Source organism: Myodes glareolus, chromosome 8 (assembly GCF_982192425.1).
Source record: "Myodes glareolus chromosome 8, mMyoGla1.1, whole genome shotgun sequence".
In the NCBI taxonomy this organism is placed as follows: Eukaryota; Metazoa; Chordata; class Mammalia; order Rodentia; family Cricetidae; genus Myodes; species Myodes glareolus.
Window position 1 is genome coordinate 17,508,498 of NC_142033.1, and position 18,417 is coordinate 17,526,914.

The 18,417-nt window shown below is 40.5% G+C and overlaps 1 protein-coding gene across 1 annotated transcript in view; it reads left to right on the plus strand.

Moving 5' to 3' along the window:
• Nucleotides 1-18,417, plus strand: part of Adamts3 (ADAM metallopeptidase with thrombospondin type 1 motif 3) — a 209,979-nt gene that overhangs the window by 22,382 nt on the left and 169,180 nt on the right. The window lies entirely within an intron of this gene.

Sequence of the window (18,417 nt, forward strand, 5' to 3'; positions counted from 1 at the left end):
GAATATTTGATATAATCTTATATCATGAGCTTTACATTAAGTTTTTCTAGACTTACTAGTACACTGTTGCCTTGTTAATTCACAAGGTTTGTCAGCAGGGGAAACTGGTTGGGAGTGGAGGAAAATGGGTAAGTTAATTGCTTTTCTGGGTTACTGGAGGTCAGTGATTTCCTTCTGGGCTGCTTTTAAGATCAAGGGAGATTATCAAGCACTAAGGTTTTCCACATTTAAAAAAAGACTTCTAACTTCTGATGAAAGTATTAGGTTTTATCTAGTAAAAAAAAAAGGTATGTAAAAAGGACAAACTCAGGAAAAGTCTTGCTGAAAAAGATGAGAGGTTTTCTTTCTCCTCTTCCTTCTTGTTCTTGAACCTTTGGTTCTCTGAGGGTTAGAGCAGGAGAACCGTCATAGCATCTGGGGCTCCTGGACACTAAGGTTAACGGTTTAGTAATGATGGGTGGATGTCTTTTTCAAAAATATTAGATAGTCACATCTGGTGAATATCACAGGCATTTTATCCTTGTTGGATCTCTGGGCAGGACCAAATGAACTGTGTGGGCAGTTGCCAACTTCTAACAAAAACATCCTCAGGGCTTCTGCTCTGAGATCTGGTCCCTTCCAACACATGCCGTTGCATTGCTTGCCTCAGTAAGTCTGGTTGCAGAGGCACACTTTTAACCAAGTCTGTTTTCGAAAGAATCCGACAGCGTGCACATGATTGAGAACATTTGGTAATTGTAGATTCAGCTCAATCTGGTAAGTGAAATGTTTGGCCCTAAAAATAGGCACGGCCATGTAGCCACTGGCAGGGTACTTGGAGAAGCTGGTTGTTGGGGACTGACCTTTAAGATGCTGATGGTGGACATCTGCTTCTGGGAGCTGAAGCTGCTCCCTCTAGGCCAGCGTCATCTTACTGTTTTCTTCCATGGAGATTCTTGTGGAAGTGGCTGTGTACCACTAATGGGCAGAGGGGAGGTCCATGCCTTTCTGGTTTACATACTGACTTTCGAAGTTGTAGAAACTCTGAGGAAGAGAAGGCTGAAACCGTATTTCCAGGTCAACATGAGGCTGTTTTCAGATAAAAATCTCTGTAATTCTCAGTGTATAGAGGGAGATAAAAAAGAAGTGGCAGCGATTGGTGAAAGTCCCCCAGTTTACTCCATCTATGAGATCATCACTGTTGCAAGCTTGCTTCTTAAACTACGACTTGCTTGGTCCTTCCATGCCCCACAGTGGCTGATGGTATTACCTAGTTTTGTGTGACCTATGCCAGGTTTGAGCCTTCGCCCATGTCTTCCACCTTGTCCTCCCTTTTCATGCAGTGAGGCAGCCAGTTTGTACATATTTATAATAAAAAGTGATGGCTTAGCCCATTATTTAATCCACTTAATAACTGACGTAGTTTCTTGAAGGTACTGAGGAAATGCGTAAGTGGCTGTGAAAACAGTAGCCAGAGCCCCTTCCATTACTTCTTGGCAAATTATACTTGAAACAAGAAGAGAAAACCATCATGAAGGTGACAGGATGCCCTGTGGGCGGCTCTACTTTGAGACCACAGATTTTCTGTAGACTAATACTGCCCTCAAGAGTCCCTTAAACTTGGTGATTATTGTTCCAGTTAATCTGAGTGGAGAAACACTGATCCAAGTTAGGACAGCAGTGAAACACTCATGTATGCCAGGCTCTGTGCATTTGATGCATGGGGTGAATATTGAAGTAGGCCAGGCTTACCCTTTATCTTCAGTGAGACCTAGAAATTGTGTATGCAAAATCATAATCAAAGAATTGGAGTGATATCAAGGATGCTGCAAGATTGAGAGTGATGGAATGTGAGAGCTTAGATGATGGAAAGATTATTTCTGCCTTGGATAATGGTAGTCTTGATAGAAAAGCTGTACTCTAATGTTGGAGAATTGAGAAGATGAATGTGTATGTTAGCATAATCAACGGTGAAGGGAAGGAAGGGGTGGGAAGAACTGAAAACCTCTAGGGTCACATGATTGGGGAGAGCTTGAGAAGGTTAATTTCATGAGGTTTGTAGCCCATGCAACAAAAGTATGGGAGAGTCCCTGTAGAGTTGGCCCATCATTACCTGAATGTAGGACAAGGATGATGGATTATGAAGGGAAGAAAGAGAAAAAGAAGGCCAACTCACAGACAATGCTCAAAGGCATAGCTGATGCTGTTAGGGTTACCTGGATGTTCAGGATGACAACAGGGCCAAGATTGATGGACCTTATTTTTCCTCACAGAACATGTCCTGGAGGCCCGTGGACTTTGCCATTGGTATTTAGGCAGGTTTGTACAAATAGTATTTTTTTTTTCTAGAGTCCCTGGGATTTTCTATGAGAAGTATGGAACTTGCTTTTGGAGAATCAGAGTCATTTCCCTTAATCTCAGGCTCCCCAACCTTTAAATCTGAGGAGGTAAATTATATTCTTTATGAAGATTTATATTAGTTTGGTTTCTTCCATCTGGTATGTTTCCCACACCTTCCCGTCTGTTTACATTCTGATCAGGTTTCTTCATTCTGCCTCCAAAGGGCATTTCTAATGCCTTTTAGTGATTTCTGCTTTCACACAGAAATTAAAGTAAAATGCAGATGAAGATAATATAATTTTATCTAATCGATGTCACTAAACTCTTGAGGGCAAACCAATTAATACCTATATTAATAAGTTGATATTCATTCATACTTTATGTTGTTGTATCTAGTCTCTATAGGTACATATAGGTATGTTCATATAAAGAATATATGTTTCTACACATCTATGTATACATATATGTATATTTATAAACAAATATCACATAATTGGGAAAGTCAGCCATACAAGGCATCATTTTCAGTCAAGAGAAATGTAACTAAATTTAAAGATGTGTTGTTATATTATGATTGAGTAAAATTAACTCTAGTAAATATTGTATACTGCCAGAAGAGTTTTGCTGTCATTTCCTACTGTACTTGCAGTGAGCTGGAATGTTACTAGTTTCCCTCCTAAAAACTGATGGGATGCTAATTATTTACCTTTAATCAGTCTGTGTCCTTCATAATTGGCAAGAATCAGGAAAAAAGTATATCTCATGAGAGCCTGTCTCAAAATAAAAATTTAAGAGGTAATTTAGCTTCATGAAAGGTTCTTGTCTATTGTATGTGTAGCCTGGGTTCAATTGTAGTAGTTTAGAAAAGAGAAAATGAACCCTCCAGGTTCTTTTGCATTTTTTACCATATTTAATATGTGGTAATTTACTATATTAATATGTGGTAATTGACTGTTAGTGGTAAATTTCCAGTCATTTGAAAACTACCCGTAGTTAAGTTTTTGTGGAGATGATTTTATATGAGAATTCTCTTTGTCTTTCTCTCTCTCTCTCGCTTTCTCTCTCTCGCTTTCTCTCTCTCGCTTTCTCTCTCTCGCTTTCTCTCTCTCTCTCTCTCTCTCTCTCTCTCTCTCTCTCTCTCTCTCTCTCTCTCATTTTCTTGGTGTATCATGACATTGAAACTACTGTCTTATACATTTTAGGCAGGTACCCAGTCACTGAGCTACATCTCCAGCCCCATGAGACTTTTCAGTTGTTCAGTCTTTACCCCTGTGTTCAACTGTCAACTGTAGCTGCATGTTGTTTTCATTTTCTCACTCATCCTCTGGCTGGCTAGTCTATGCACTTTTATGGCCTGTTATTCCTTATGCAGATATCTATGTTTGTTAAATATGTTTTTATTAATGGACATATTCCTTTGTCTCTTGAAACTTGTTTTGTAAAGTCTGTTTTGTCTAAAGTTGATATATGGGATGGGCTTTCCTTTTAATTAACTTTTCTCAGGACCTAAAGTGATTTTTTTTATACAGACTGTATAGTAGAATTATTCTTATTATTTTATTTTATTATATATGTTATCTTTCACTAAATATTACCTGAGATTTTTCAAATGGCCATTTTATTTTGCAACAAATATCAGGGGGTTTTGTGATGAAGTGAATGGTCTATCCGAGGCTCTCTTCCATCTTGCTTTCTATCTTTCTCTAAAGGGACCAATAGATTCTCCTACTAGGTATTACCTGTAGAATATTGGAATTCACAGATGAGACCCAGAGTCTCAGGTCTGAGTAAGCTAAGAGGGCAGTCTGCATGCCTAACCTTTAGCAAGCGAGAACTCGCCACAAATGAGGAATCCATTGTGGTGTCTGTGGAGAAGGCCCTGAGAAACAAAGAACTCTGTGTGTGGTGTTTGAGTCATAGTAGACAGTGAAGGGCTTGCAAGGGTATTTCCTAAACTCTTTAAATTGGATAGAAATTCCCTATGATGTAGTAAGAATCAACACCCACACACATTGTTATCTGGTGAACTTATATATCCTCTCAAACTTCTTATCCTGAAATCTTTACTCATAATACCGCTGAATGTGACTGTATTTGGAGAAAGGACATTGTAGGTGACTGAGAAAAACTGTGGTCATTAGAGTGGGCCTTAATTCACTGTTCTGAAAAGAGGACAAAGACAAGCCAAGAAGCAAGAGCGTGGCAGGATATGGAGATGAGAAGGTGTCTCTACAGGCCAAGGAGAAAGGCCCCAGGAGAACTACCAGCTTCATAGGGCGGAGTTTCCAGCCTCCAGAACTCATTCATGAATTCCTGCTGCTTAAACATCCTATGGCATTCTGGTTTAAGAGTTCCCGGAACTCTGAGTTATGTTGCAAAAGCAGTGTACCACTGACATGATTCTTTTTTAAATAACTAGTTTATCCTTTGACAATTGCATCCCTGTGGATAATACATTCTGTTTATATTCCCTGCCCTCCTCATTAACCCTCTCTCACCTCATCACCTCTTTGGGTTTGTGACCTGGTTTGCCCATCAGTTCGTAATATCTGCTTCTACTCATTCGGCACCGACACAATAGTGGGCCTATCCATATTCAGGTATGGCTTGGAGGGCTGGGGGTTCTTGGGCTTGATCCCTTCCTGATATCTTACTCATCCTCCCTTGGATAGCCTATACCATGTAGGCAGCCCTGGTTGTGTATTTTATTAAAAAATAACCCATTTTATGTGTGTGTGTGCTTTGCCTGCATGTATGTTCTGTGCACCATTGTGTACAAATTGGTAGAAGACGGTGTTGGATCCCCCAAGACTGAAATCATGGTTGTGAGCCACCATGGGCAGGTGGGAATATAACCTGAGTTCTCTGAAAGCATAGCCAGGACTCTGAACCACTGAGCCATTTCTCCAGTCCCTATTTTATTTTGAAAATCTATTCTGTCCATCTCTTTCTTGATTGGAGAATTTAGCCCATTTACATTTAAATTAATTACTGACAAGGAAAGGTCTTAATTTTGATGTCTAATTTCAAGTGGTTGATAGCAGTTTTTGTCTCTCATTTCCTATATTATTATTTTCCTTTATGGTTAGGTGATTTTTTTGGAGCAAAACATTTTAATTCTTCTATCATCATTTTTTTTGTATATATCCTTTAGCTGTATTCTTTGTGGCTACTGTTGGAATTACATTTAGCATCTTAAAATTATAGCTTCTTGTTCTGAACCTAGTGTTTTTTTCTAGTTTAACTTTTACCTTTACTTAGATTTTTTTTTGTTAAAAATGACAACTAATTGTCATAAATATATTTACTGTTTTAAACTTATTTTAACAGTGTTAAAATATAAAAACTCTGCTCTTTTAGTAGCTCTGTCCCTCCTTTCAACTGTGGATGTCATAAAATTTTATATTTATGAGTTTGTGTCCAAAAATTTAAACTAAAATATTTAACTCCTTAGTCTGTTTTAAAATTGTTTTATTAAACTTTTAAAAAATTAAAATATAACTTTTCCCTCTTTCTTCCCCTCCAACACCACCCAGGCCTCCTCCCTGAGACCCTTCCCTGTGTCTCCCCAGTTCCCTCTCAAATTGATGGCCTCTCCCTCACCATTTGTTATTGCTACCCATATATTTAAGTGCATAAATATATAAATAAACCTGCTGAGTCTGTTTAACGTGGTTTGTGTATATATGATTTCAGGGCTGACCACTTTGTTTTGACTAACCAGGATCTTATCCCTGGAAGAGGCTAATTCTACCCCCCCCCCCCCTCAGCAGCAGTCATTAGATGCCTGTAGTTCTTTGTCTAGGGACAGGGCCCTATGAGGTTCCTCAGTTCCTCAGTTCTGTGTCAACATGTCCATTGATATTATCAATGCTCAGGTTTTGTTTAGCTAATCGTATTGTTAACATATCACAGGCCAACCTTTCCTGACATTTCTAGAAGACAGATTCTCACATGGACTTGAGGTCTTTAGCTCTTACAACCTTTATGCCTCCAAGCCCCACTTCTTTAAATTCTCAGAGCCTTCAGTGCAGGAGTTGTGCTCTAAGTGTAACACGTGGTGCTGGGCTCTCCGTGATCCATAGATCTCTGCATTGTGATCTGTTGTGGTTTTCTGAAATGGTCTCCTTTTGCTGTAAAGAGAAGGTCCTTGAATGAGGGATGAGAGCTACACTTATCTGTGGTTATAGAGATGGTTTTAGGATACAGATAGGAATCATGCCAGTCCAGTAGTCAGGACCATAGTAAATGCTCTTCTAATATTTGTAATCTTGCTAACCCTGGATAAATGACTAGGTTTCAGTATCAGTCATGATTTTGCTCTTATTAAGTGGACCTTAAGTCCAGTTAGACAACTATTGGTGACTGCCAAGATATGAGTGACGATATTGCACCTTTAGAGATAACTTGCCATGCTGGTCATTATTACAATTCATCATAGTTAGGACTATTGATTGCTTCTCTCCCTTGACACTTACAAAGTTCTTTCCGGTACTATGAAAAATAGAATGTAGGAAGGCTTTCAATTTACATCCAGCTTGAATATTAGGAGTCTTGTGTTTGAAGTGTGTGGTATCTTTATCAATAGGATTTACCTTCACCTCCAAGAGACAGCCAAGGGCAAAAGCAGTAGCTGTCTTGAGATTGATTGTTATGAGAGACACTTAGACTACCTTGACTAACAATTCAAATGGAGATTTTTTTCATTTTTTCATGCTTGTTACTGGGGTTTTGTTGTCAGCCCAGTGGCATAGCTTCACACACACACACACACACACACACACACACACACACACACACACACACAAAACCTATGAATAATGTGGATACCCATACTCTTGTATGTATTGTGTCTCTCAAATCATGTTACAAGTCAAAGTAAGATTATCTACCATTATCAAAAAATACTAGCTTTTGTAATGCTCCGTTATTGAATTTACCTTTATGAGGTCTTGGTTTTTTTTCATATGATTTCAGCTAGATGCCTATTATCCTTTTATTTCAACCTGTATCACTGTCGGTGGTAACACATTCTGTTAGTTTTTGATCTTCTCAGAATATCTTAACTTCTCCCTCAAATTTGAAAGGCATTTTTTTCTAGACAGAGTTTTGGGTGATTTTTTTTTCTTTTTAATGGTTTTATCAGCATATAATTATACACAATGATGGGTTTCATTATGATATTTTTATATATGAACATAATGTATTCAGTACTATTCATCTCCCCATTACTCTCTTGTCCACCTTGACTCTTGTTGCTCTCCCTTCTTTGTCCAAGTAACCCCTCCTTTTGTAGTGTCATGTCTGTTTTTTGTTTGTTTGTTTGTTTGTGACCCTTTGACTTTGGCTATCACTGTGGACAGGAGCATGGATGAGCATTTGTTCAGGGGAATAATAGCAGTTGCACCACTGAAAAACTACTGCCCCCCCCCATCAGTTACTCAGACATTATTTATCTGTTGACATTTTGATTTTATCTGTCCCTGCCTTATGATCTCTAAAAGTTCTTAGGAGAAGTGATGGAGATAAACATACTGAGGCACAGCTATGCAATTTCCTCTTGCCTTTACATCCTCCCTTTGATTTGTCTAGTAGATATGCCATCAATGCTTTAAGATATAAAATCTTTTGGCTTTATTTATATTCCTTGGTATGGCCCATATTTTCTGTTTCTTAGTATTTTGTGTGAGTTATTTCTTATATGTTAGACATTGCAGGCTAACATCAGTTATAATACATAAGTTCTAATACACCAAAACTTTGCTGGTAGGCCCCAATCCCTTGGTGATGCACAGATTAATGGAGATGGGTTAATTAAGATGCAAGAATTAGCCAATAAGAAGTTAGAGCTAAAGGGCCAAGCAGTGATTTAAATAATATAGTTTCTGTGTGATTATTTTGGGTCTGAAGTGCTGGGCAGTAGGGAAATGAATTAGCAGCCTCCTTACAACAAATTGGCACCCAACATGGGGCCCAAACCCATGACCCTGAGATTAAGAGTCTCATGTTCTACTGACTGAGCCAGTGTGGGATTTCTTTTTAGTGTCCTTCTTCTTCTGGCACCCAATGTGGGGCTATTGCGGGGCTGTGCAGCGGGGAACCAACAAGTGGCCTTCCTTGCAACAAAATGATTGGAGGAAAATGAAGTCTTTTGGGAGTGGTCATAATTTTGGATTAGAACCAGACAAATCTGAACTGTATTTCCATCACTTACTGTTCTTAGTACCCCCCAACAACCTTTTCTGAGTCTCTTTCCCTCAGTGAGGTGGGAAGGGTGCTTGTCCAATTAAGGCTTTGGAAAGGATGTCAGTGCAGCCCTGAACACTACTCAAGAGCCTTTCTTTTTAACTGCTTAGGATTATTTATTTTAATAGTTTCTTATTACTAGTATTAATGATTAAGGTTGAAAATGAACTCCCAACTCATACTGTGAACTGATTTGTAAAAAACACAGACGGCTCTGAAATAAAGACTTTATGGAAAAAATTTATTGTACATTTTAGGTTACTTTCCCACTTGATGCAGGCAGGCCTGTGTTAACAATTCCTCAGAGGGGAATGCTGATCTCTGTCCACCTGGGGACTTGAAGCACGGCAAAGCCACACTTCACATCTTACTCATTTACCACCCTAGGTACGTGGGCGTTATAATCTGTGTTCTGTTTGGAGACGTCATGTTCCACTGACTAGATTCTTCAGTTAGCAGAGGGAAGGTAACCGTGACAGCGTATCACATAGCAGCAAAGCAACCTCTGGTGCCAGCGGGCTTCCTTTAGTGGTGTGATGTTACTAGTCCTCTGAGGTTCATTGTGGGCATGTATTTCAAGTTATGAATCGTAGTGTGAGATGTTTTTGAGATAGGAAGATTTCTATGACCTTGGATGTTACTACCTCCCTCCTTCCCTACCCCCTTTCTTCTTCTCTCTATCTCTCCATTCCTGTCTGTCATCACTGTCTCTGTCTCTTTCTCTCTGTATGTACATACAATGGAGGACAGAGTTCAGTGTTGGGTGTCTTTCATCAATCATTCACCTGGATTTTGAAACAGCCTCTCACTGTACCTGGGTTCACAGGGATTATTATTACCAGGGCTCCTCCTCTCTTCACCTCCTCAGCCCTGGGGTTATGGGTGTGCACTATGAATCCAAACTCAGATCCTTATGTTATATGTCAAGCCCTTTATTGACTGAACCATTGCCCAGCTCCTGGGGGGTAATATATTATGATGGCCCTCCTTAGTCTATTCATTTTGTATTTCAGTGGTGGATAACAGTCTACCTTATCTTTATTTTTATCTCGTCTGCAGTCGTCTATGACAAATAAAACCAAGCAAAAAAACCTGGCAAGACATGTGCATTCTTTTTTATTTTTCCTTTCTCAGTTGTTTTATGATTACGGAAATAATGACAAGACTCTTGGTTTTCAAATATCAACATAAGATACTTCTTACAGCTAATTTATTTTGTTGTTTTGAGATTATAATTTAGTTATAGCATTTCTCCTGCCTTTTCCTCCCTCCAAACCCTCCCATATATCATCCATTCTCCCCTTCAAATTTATGACCTTTTCCACTAATTATTATTGCATGTGTATATGTAAAGTATAGACATATATTTTCCTGTTCAATCTGTAGAATGTTGCTTATAGGTATGTTTGGGGGCTAACTGTTTAGCACTGTACAACCAATTGGTGTGCTCTTCCCTCAGGAAGATCAAGGGGTGTGAATTCTTGACCCCTCTGGATGCAGTCTCAGATCACGGGAACAGAGGTAGCAAGGTGCTATGCAGCTCCAACTATTGAAAGATTCAATTTTGAACTTGAATGACCCTATCAAAGTGAGCTCTTGGGGATGTAGCAAGCTTTTGTTTACCTAACAGGATTTTTCTCATGCCGATTAAAAATGTAGGCAAATTCTGGAAGGCTTTCTTCTCCATCCAGTGATTTCCTTCGGGTAGAAGATGTGTATGGGACAAGAGGATCATGTGACTCTTGTTCAGGTGTCATTTGACCATAGCAGGTACCATCAAAAGGTAGGCTCTAGAGCATGTGACTTCTGAGAGAAAATAAGCAATACTTAATAAGGGAATGTTCAAACATTAGCAAGGTAGGTCCAGCGGGAAACATTTTATTTAGCACTGCCTGTGAAAAGCAGCACTTTCCATGTGGGGACTGGACTTTTAGGATAATACCTCCTTTTGGAAAAAATCAGGATATTTGATCTTGCTGAGACTGTGCCAGTATTTCAGGCTCTTCTGACCGGCTTTGGACACTCCTTCAAGCTGCATACCTGGCTCTGAGGAGGTATTCACTAGTTGCCAGAGCAAGAGTGCAGCCCTAATTTAGCGATGTGTATCCAGATAAAGTTAAGTCACCGTGAGATCTCTGTTTGGTCAGCTGCGCCTCATTGCTAACTTTGGCTTCAACTGTGGGACCACATCTACACTTAGAATATAAAGATGGGCAAAGAATTTGAGCTATTTTGTTCCTAGCTCCTACCAACTGATAGTAAGGTTTTCAGAGAAGGATCTCTCTTGGTAATCCATGCTTAGAAAAGAGTAGACAAGCGTTAATCAATGAGAATGCTTTGAAATTGGCAGAGTTCCCATTCCAGCATGCTGTTATTCTTTTATGTACTTAAAACTAGGGTGTCAGATCGATGTGATTTTCGTGCACTTACTAAATCTTAATGTTTTGAAACATTTTATAAACCTACAAATTACATGGTGAACCTGCTTCACCTACATTAGTAAATAAATAAATTTTTACTTATTAATAGTACCATCATTGTGTGGGTGTGCATTGTCATGATGTGCATATGGAGGAGAACTTGGTGGGATCAGTTTTCTCCTTCCACCTTTCCATAGGTTCCGGGGATCAAGCTCGGGACTACAGGGCAGGCAGTTAACCTACTGAGCCATCTCATTGGCCCACATTTTCCCTACATTTTAATCATCAAGAATATAAAGCTGCTGGTTGGAGTCCCAGGGGGTGCAGATGACACACTGTGTCTACTCCCTGATTACCCTTCCTGTGAAACAGTGCATTCACGCACCATCCCCTGTCTGTTGGGTCTGATGGCACAGGCACAGACATTCTCATTTTCATGATGGATGGGTCTCTGTGACTCCAGGAAACCAAAGTTTGGAAATGTAACTATTAGCTTCCCAAAGGTCCTTCTGGGAGCAGCGTTCCATGGCTCTGGAGTTAGATTTTGTGTTCTTTATCCTTATGGACAGTGCATTCCTGACCAAGGGAGAGATCCAAGCATCACAATGACCCTTGCTAATGAGTAATGATGAGGGTTAGTTGTTTACTCATGGGCTGGAGTGGGAACTGTATGAACGAGTGTTTATATTTCCAAACTCTTAGATGTGCTTACTTTCTAGCAACACATTACCCATTGTTTTGGGCGTGGTTTTTAGTGTACTAAACATGAAAAGTTCTGTGTTCTTAAAGGCTCCATGGAACCTGACTGCTACTGCTGTTTTTGAAAGTGTCTTAGCTTGATGAGGAAGTAAAACCATTTTAGAGCGCAAAATGTATTTATTATAAAATTAACTACAATGAACTGTCCCTTGGATGGGCTGTTAGGGACACAGCAGTCATCTCAGGGTAGGGATGTTGTGCCACTGTATGGAGGCATCCTGCTCTCAGGGATAACTTCTCACGTGCTGCATTTACTGGATGTATAACCAGATCAATGATCATCCTTGTTTTCAAGAGCATCGTAAGCTCTGGGAGGGCTTAGGAAGACATAGATTTATAGGCCCTGCCCCAGAGTGTCTTAATAAGTTCTACTAAGTCTACAGAGCGTCCTTAAACTTCCATTGCTAATTCTTTGTCAGTGAGTACCAGACTCTGATACTTGATTGCTCCTCCTTTGTGAGCCTTAGTGCTGCATGCTGGTTTTCCTTGGCCAATTTCATCAGGGTTCTCCAGAGGAACATATATGGATGCGTTCTCCAGAGGAACATATATATGTATTTAGTAGAATGACTTACAGAATGTGGTCTAGCTCATGCGACAATGGCTGTCCACCAATGGAAGGTCCAGGAATACAGAGCTGTTCAGTGCGTGAGGCTGGATGTCTTAGCTGGTCTTCAGTATACCCTGAAATCCTGAAGAAGTAGGCTCTAATTCCTGTAAAGAAATGGAATTGCCAGTGAGAGGAAGAGCAAACAGGCAAAGAGGGCAAACTTCCTCTACCAATGTCCTCTATATAGGCTGCCATCAGGAGTTATGGCCTAGGTTAAAGGAGGACATTCCCACCTGAAAAGATCTAGGTTGAAGGTGTATCTTCTCACCTCAAAAGAACTGTATTAGAAGTGGATCTTCCCACTTCACGTGGTTTAATTAAGGAAAATAAACCCTCATGGGTGTACCTGGATGCTTGGGTCTTAGTTAATTCCAGATATAGTCAAGTTGACAACAAAAAATAGCCATCACATCAGCTGACCTGTTTTTTTTTTGGTCTGTACTACTGTCTTGGCCCTTGCCCACTCCTCTGTTATAATTCCAGCCAGCTAGACTCAGCACCTCTTGGCTTTAGACTGGATTAAGTATGTACAACTACAACTTCCTCTCAGTCCCCTTGGCTGGAAACTGCACATTCTTCGGAATCACACATGAGTGCCATCTCCTGGGGCTGGGACTGGCTTCTGGTAAAACACAGAAACTTGGTGAATGTGAACCAAGTCTTTTAACATGCCTTGAGCCTTGGGTTCCTCCTATGACTCAGGCCAACATTTCCTGCTGGGGCTCTGAGGTGGTTCTTTGTGTTGTGTTAGTGGCCATGAGTTCCTAAGACGTGGCTGTGAATTTCTGAAGTTGTTTTGCTCCTACTGAGTGATGGCAGGTGGTGCCTGGTGTACCGCCGTTCTTGAGACTGTCAATCATCTTATGCTTTAGGAGTCTTGTCCTCTCAGATCCTTGTGTGTCAGCTCTGCAGTCTGTCCCATACCATGGCTCCTGACATGAGACACAAACTCTGGGCTTTTCTCTTAACAACAGGCTTGGAATTAGAGAGGGACCAAGCCAGTGTCCAACTCCAAAACCAGATCTACATATTTAGAAATAAAAATACATACACACATATATGTATATGTGTATATATACATATATATAAATGTATATTTGAGACACTTTTTACTCCATTAATGGTTGAAGCTTATTCTACATTCTTCTTTCTTAGCTCATCTGTCCTAGTAAATCTCTACTACATTTGATGTTTCTCTAGAACGTCTGATTTGAATCTCATCGCATCCCCAGGGCTCTAGCCTTATTAAAGCCATTGTAATCTCTTTCCTGGGTGTTCTAGGATCTGCTGTCCTGGTCTTTTGGTCCATTCTTGCCTTTCTCCATCTGTCACTGACCTTAAATGCTGTCGGAACTGTCTGAATTTAACAAACTTCTGCCTGTTTATAACTCCTTCAGGGGCTTCCCAATAAAATCAGACTAATTGTCATAATTTCTAAAATCATAAGTCAATGGTTCCCATAGCCACTGTCTTATACATAATAAGCCTTTAAAGAAGGTGAGTGCTCCCTATCCACTCCTCCCCCACCTGGAGAGATAGATCGATTGGACCTGTGTAAATCCCTGCACAAGTAGGATGAGAACCCAGCAGATGATTTCAGCCTGCAGCTCAGCTTGAGATTTCCTTGTTCTCTTTAGGGGGCCTGGTGGGCACAGAATCCTCTGAAGGGCGTCACCACGGAGTCACTGACCTTTCGGAATGGTCACCAGGGGCCCAGAATTTATACTTCTAACATAGTCTAGGGTAGCACTGCAAGATTTGCTCTTCACCTGTTAGCGTGATGCAATTATGCTTTTTTGCTTTATACTTTTATTTGAGTATATAATATATACTTATACTCATTCTTGCTGTTTTGGTTTGTTTGTGTTTTATTTTTTAAACAATCTTATTTCCCCTATCTCTGGCCTGCTACTTCTCCTCAGAATAGTCTTTTCTAGAGTGCCGAGTAGAAAAATCAAGACGTTAACACACATCATTGTGAATTGCATTGTGAGTTTTAAAGAGGGGCTTCTTGGCCCCTTTCTCGACTGAACGCTGAGAAGTCAGTCTGGTGTAGCAGCGGCCCCAACCTTTGTGTTGATGCTATTCTTACCTCAAATCTCTGGTGAAATTTTCGGGGGGGGGGGAGGCTTGAGGAACCCTTTCCATAGTTCTCTGACAATGGCTGATAACAATGACTTTTCAACAAAGTAATGTTAGCGGCCGTTGGTGTGAATTTTGGAATTGATGATGGACTGCCACGGTGATAGGTGGATTACATAAACCTCTATTTGTTGTCTTCAGTTTTACCTAGTATAAAATGCTCACAAAATGAAGACCAGTGTGAGAACTTGAAATAGTTAGAGATTTAGAATCTCTGGCCGTTTGTGGGAATGGATGCTATCTACATTAGTAATATCTCAAAGCCCTGGCTTTCTTTCTTTTTCCTCTTTAGCTTTTTGTTTCCTTTCTTTCCCATATGATTTCCCAAATTGCATCGTCTTGACTTTAACCCACAGTTGAGTTTAACATCGTGGTTGGTAAAGGCAGTGTTTACTGACTTTGACCCACAGTTGAGTTTAACGTCATGGTGGGTAAAGGCAATGTTATACTAGTTTACTGACTTTGACCCACAGTTGAGTTTAACACCGTGGTGGGTAAAGGCAGTGTTATACTATAGTTTACTGCCTTTGACCCACAGTTGAGTTTAACGTTGTGGTGGGTAAAGGCAGTGTTATACTAGTTTACTGCTATGAAGCAGTAGGAGCAGAGCAAATCACCATGATAACCTGGTTTTGTTTGTTTGTTGAAAAAACTTTAAAACTTTATAAAAAGCATTATGCTGTGGCTTAATTCTTTGGAAGTAGTGCAATATGCTGAAATATTGACTTCTGAGTTAAGGCTGTTCCTACAGCAATCTGACAAGCACTCCTGAGTTTCAGGTTTCAGGAGCCTCGACTGAATGAAACTTCATGAATACATGGTCCTCTCCCTTTGGTATATAAAACCATTCACTTATAAGTCATGCTTTCTTTGCCTATTTCTCCTTGAAAGAATATAACAATGCCTCTCAAGGAAGAACAGAAATTCATACCTCTTCAGTGTCTTGGGCTGTGCGACTGAGTTTCCTAAATTTTATTTATTTTTAATTTTTTAAAATTAAAATGTAGATAAATCATTTTTCCTTCCCTTTCCTTCTTCTAACCCTTCCCATGTGTGCACCTCCATCCCATTCTCTCTCAAGTTCATCACCTCTATTATGTTAAGTGTTATTACATATATGTTAATACATATATATATTTATATTTCTAACTGTTTAGATGCAATTTGCTCTGTCCATATAAAGTTGCTTGTATTCATATTCTCTCAGGGTTGACAAGTTGTTATTGCACAAGCAACTTGGGGGCTCTTCCCTAGGGAAGACTGTTTCTCCCTCTCTTAGAATTTCTGAATTGTTTGTTGTTCTTTGTCTCGGGTTCCTTGTGTTCTTTCTTCCTCTATCCATGTTAGCATGTCTATTGGTGTTGTCCTTGTCAAGTGTTGTTTAGGCAGCCATGTTTATTCCCTAACGTTTATCATTTGGGCTAGCTCTCAAGATTCGTCATGTCCTTGTGACTAAATTTTTACGTTCCCTGCTTCTTGAGAGGGTGAGAGCAGACCATCTGATACCTGGGCCAAATTGGACTGAATCAGTCACTCAGTCACCTGTTCTGTGTTAGTGCTGCGGATGCCCCAGGCAGCAAACATGGGTGTAGAGTTTACAGCCATGGAATTTGGATCATGGGAAACACTTCCAGGCTATGTCAGTCACTCAACGGAGTGAACATTGAAAAGGTGTCATAGTTCCATAAAGAAAGGGACACTGCTTTTTGAAACAATCTAACTTTAAGTGACAATCTAACTTTGAGTGCTGGGGCCAGGCAAGGGCTCTCTGGAGAAAGGCCAGTGGAGCTGCTTTAAAGGATCACTAAGTGTTTCCTGGAAGTAGTGCTTTTGTGAAGGAAGAGAACAAGGAGACAGAACTAGCTTAGCAGCAGTGGGCTGGGGTAACCGGAGCTTTAAGAGAGCTCTCAGTTGTCAGAGTTGACAGTAGATGCTATACTGCTAATGCTAGCTAAATGTGTGAGTACCATGCCAAGCATGCATCTAGTCCTTGCAGAAATGGTCTCAGTCTTGTAAAAGTTCCAGTCTGTGCATGAGGAATCAAGGGAAGTGAGAATCTTAGCGGGTTTTCATAAAACTCCCGGCCACCTTCCCTCTGAGCCTGCACGTTTGATCTTTATTTTATGCTGATGCATGTGAAGTTTTTTTTAATATTCCACTTAGGGAACTTGAACTAAATATAGATACACATATGCGCATCTCTATACTTGCATGTATTCCTTGCTTATGTATATGTATCATGTATTTGTATGTAATATGTGTATCGTTGTATAAAGTAACCCATATTTATATTTTGATATGTATAATATATAGGACATATCATTTCATTGTCTTTTGAGGCTAAAACTTGGGTTTGCGGGATGCAGGGAGCAGATTGAAGAGCCAGGCATTGTTGGTCTTTGTTTTCATACATTGAGTAATTCAGATATTTGCTGTGTACCGGCTATATGAGACATGCTTCTTGACTTCTTGGGTCTCTAATTGTTTAACTTCACACAGAGAGGATCTGAAATCGAGCAATTTGACTTTGAACAGAATCACTAGATGGGGTATACGGACGAGTGTTGGTGATTAGTAAAGGGAGCTGGGCTGTTGTCTTTCCAGTCCGGGTGCCTCATTTGAGCAGGTGAGTGCCTTTGTCAGTGCCGGTGAAAATCCACACCTCAGGCCTTATCCCTTCTTGCTAAGCGGCTCATCTCCAGCCACAGTAGCTGCTTATAGCTTTAAATAGCACAGATGTGGCCTCTGCCAGCTTCCCAAGCCAGCTAGGGTTACTGTGGGGCCAGGGTGGCACTGACTCTCTGCGGTCTGTGCAAGGCCAGGGAAGAGGCCAGAGAAGGGGTTAGGGAGTTGGCCAGCTGCCTGGGCACCGGTGCAAGGGAGTCATGGAGAGGCACAGCAATTTCCTGCTTTGGGTGAAGCCATCGAAAGGCTAGTGCTGGCTGAGCTTAGGCTTCCACATTCTTTTGTAGTCCTTCACCGCCCACTCCTCTTCCACCCAGTGTTTCTCTCAAGGGAGATTTGGATGTGTGCTGTTCACAGGTACCTGGGAAGGACTTAAGGAGAGCCTAGAAAAATTCTCTCCTCTCCAGTTCCTACTCATTTTGCTTAGGATTTCCTTTATTAGAGAATGCATATATTATCATAATTTGCCATGATGGATTCCTTTTCAGTGCTTTTATCACATTTGCTTGTTTAGTGTATATGATGATGTATGCCAGGCATGCATGTTGACACCAGAGGACAACTCCTGGGAGTTGATTTTTATCCTTAAAGCACTGGATCCCTGGAGGAAACTGAGACCTTCAGGCTTACCAGCCTTCACCACCTGAACCATCTTGCCCTCTGCAAGTTATAGATTTCTAGCTTTGTTTATGTTACCCAAGCAACTGAGTCAACTTGTTCATGAAGGCGTAGATTGCTGAGGAAACAGGAGGGCCATCGGGACTGGTCCATGAGCACGGATCAGGAAGCGGGTGAGAAACTTGGAAGTTCTTGGGAAAAGAGACCATCAGATGGAGACACAGGGAAATACCACATGCATTCTGTATTCTGTTCTTCATAAGTTTACTCAAGAAATGACTGAGAACCTGGGAAGATCTTGGGAAAATGGATCATCAAATGGAGACACAAGCAAAGAACACATGTATTCTGTATTCTGTTTTCCGTGGGTTTATTTAGTCTAACCTTGAAGTTGCCCATTTCTCTGCTTTGAAAGTTGAGTTCAAAAGAAGATGAGCAAATGCATTTCTCAAAGTTCTTTCAGGGACTTCACCATCTAGGTGACAGGACTGTTTCCTGCCAATGTGTGGTCATAACTAGCTTCCTGTCTGAGACACGCTAGATATGTTAGTAGTTTGCATCACTTTTTTTTCTCCCCTTGCCTGGCTAATTTTGGTGGAGTTTGAGGGAGAAATTTGA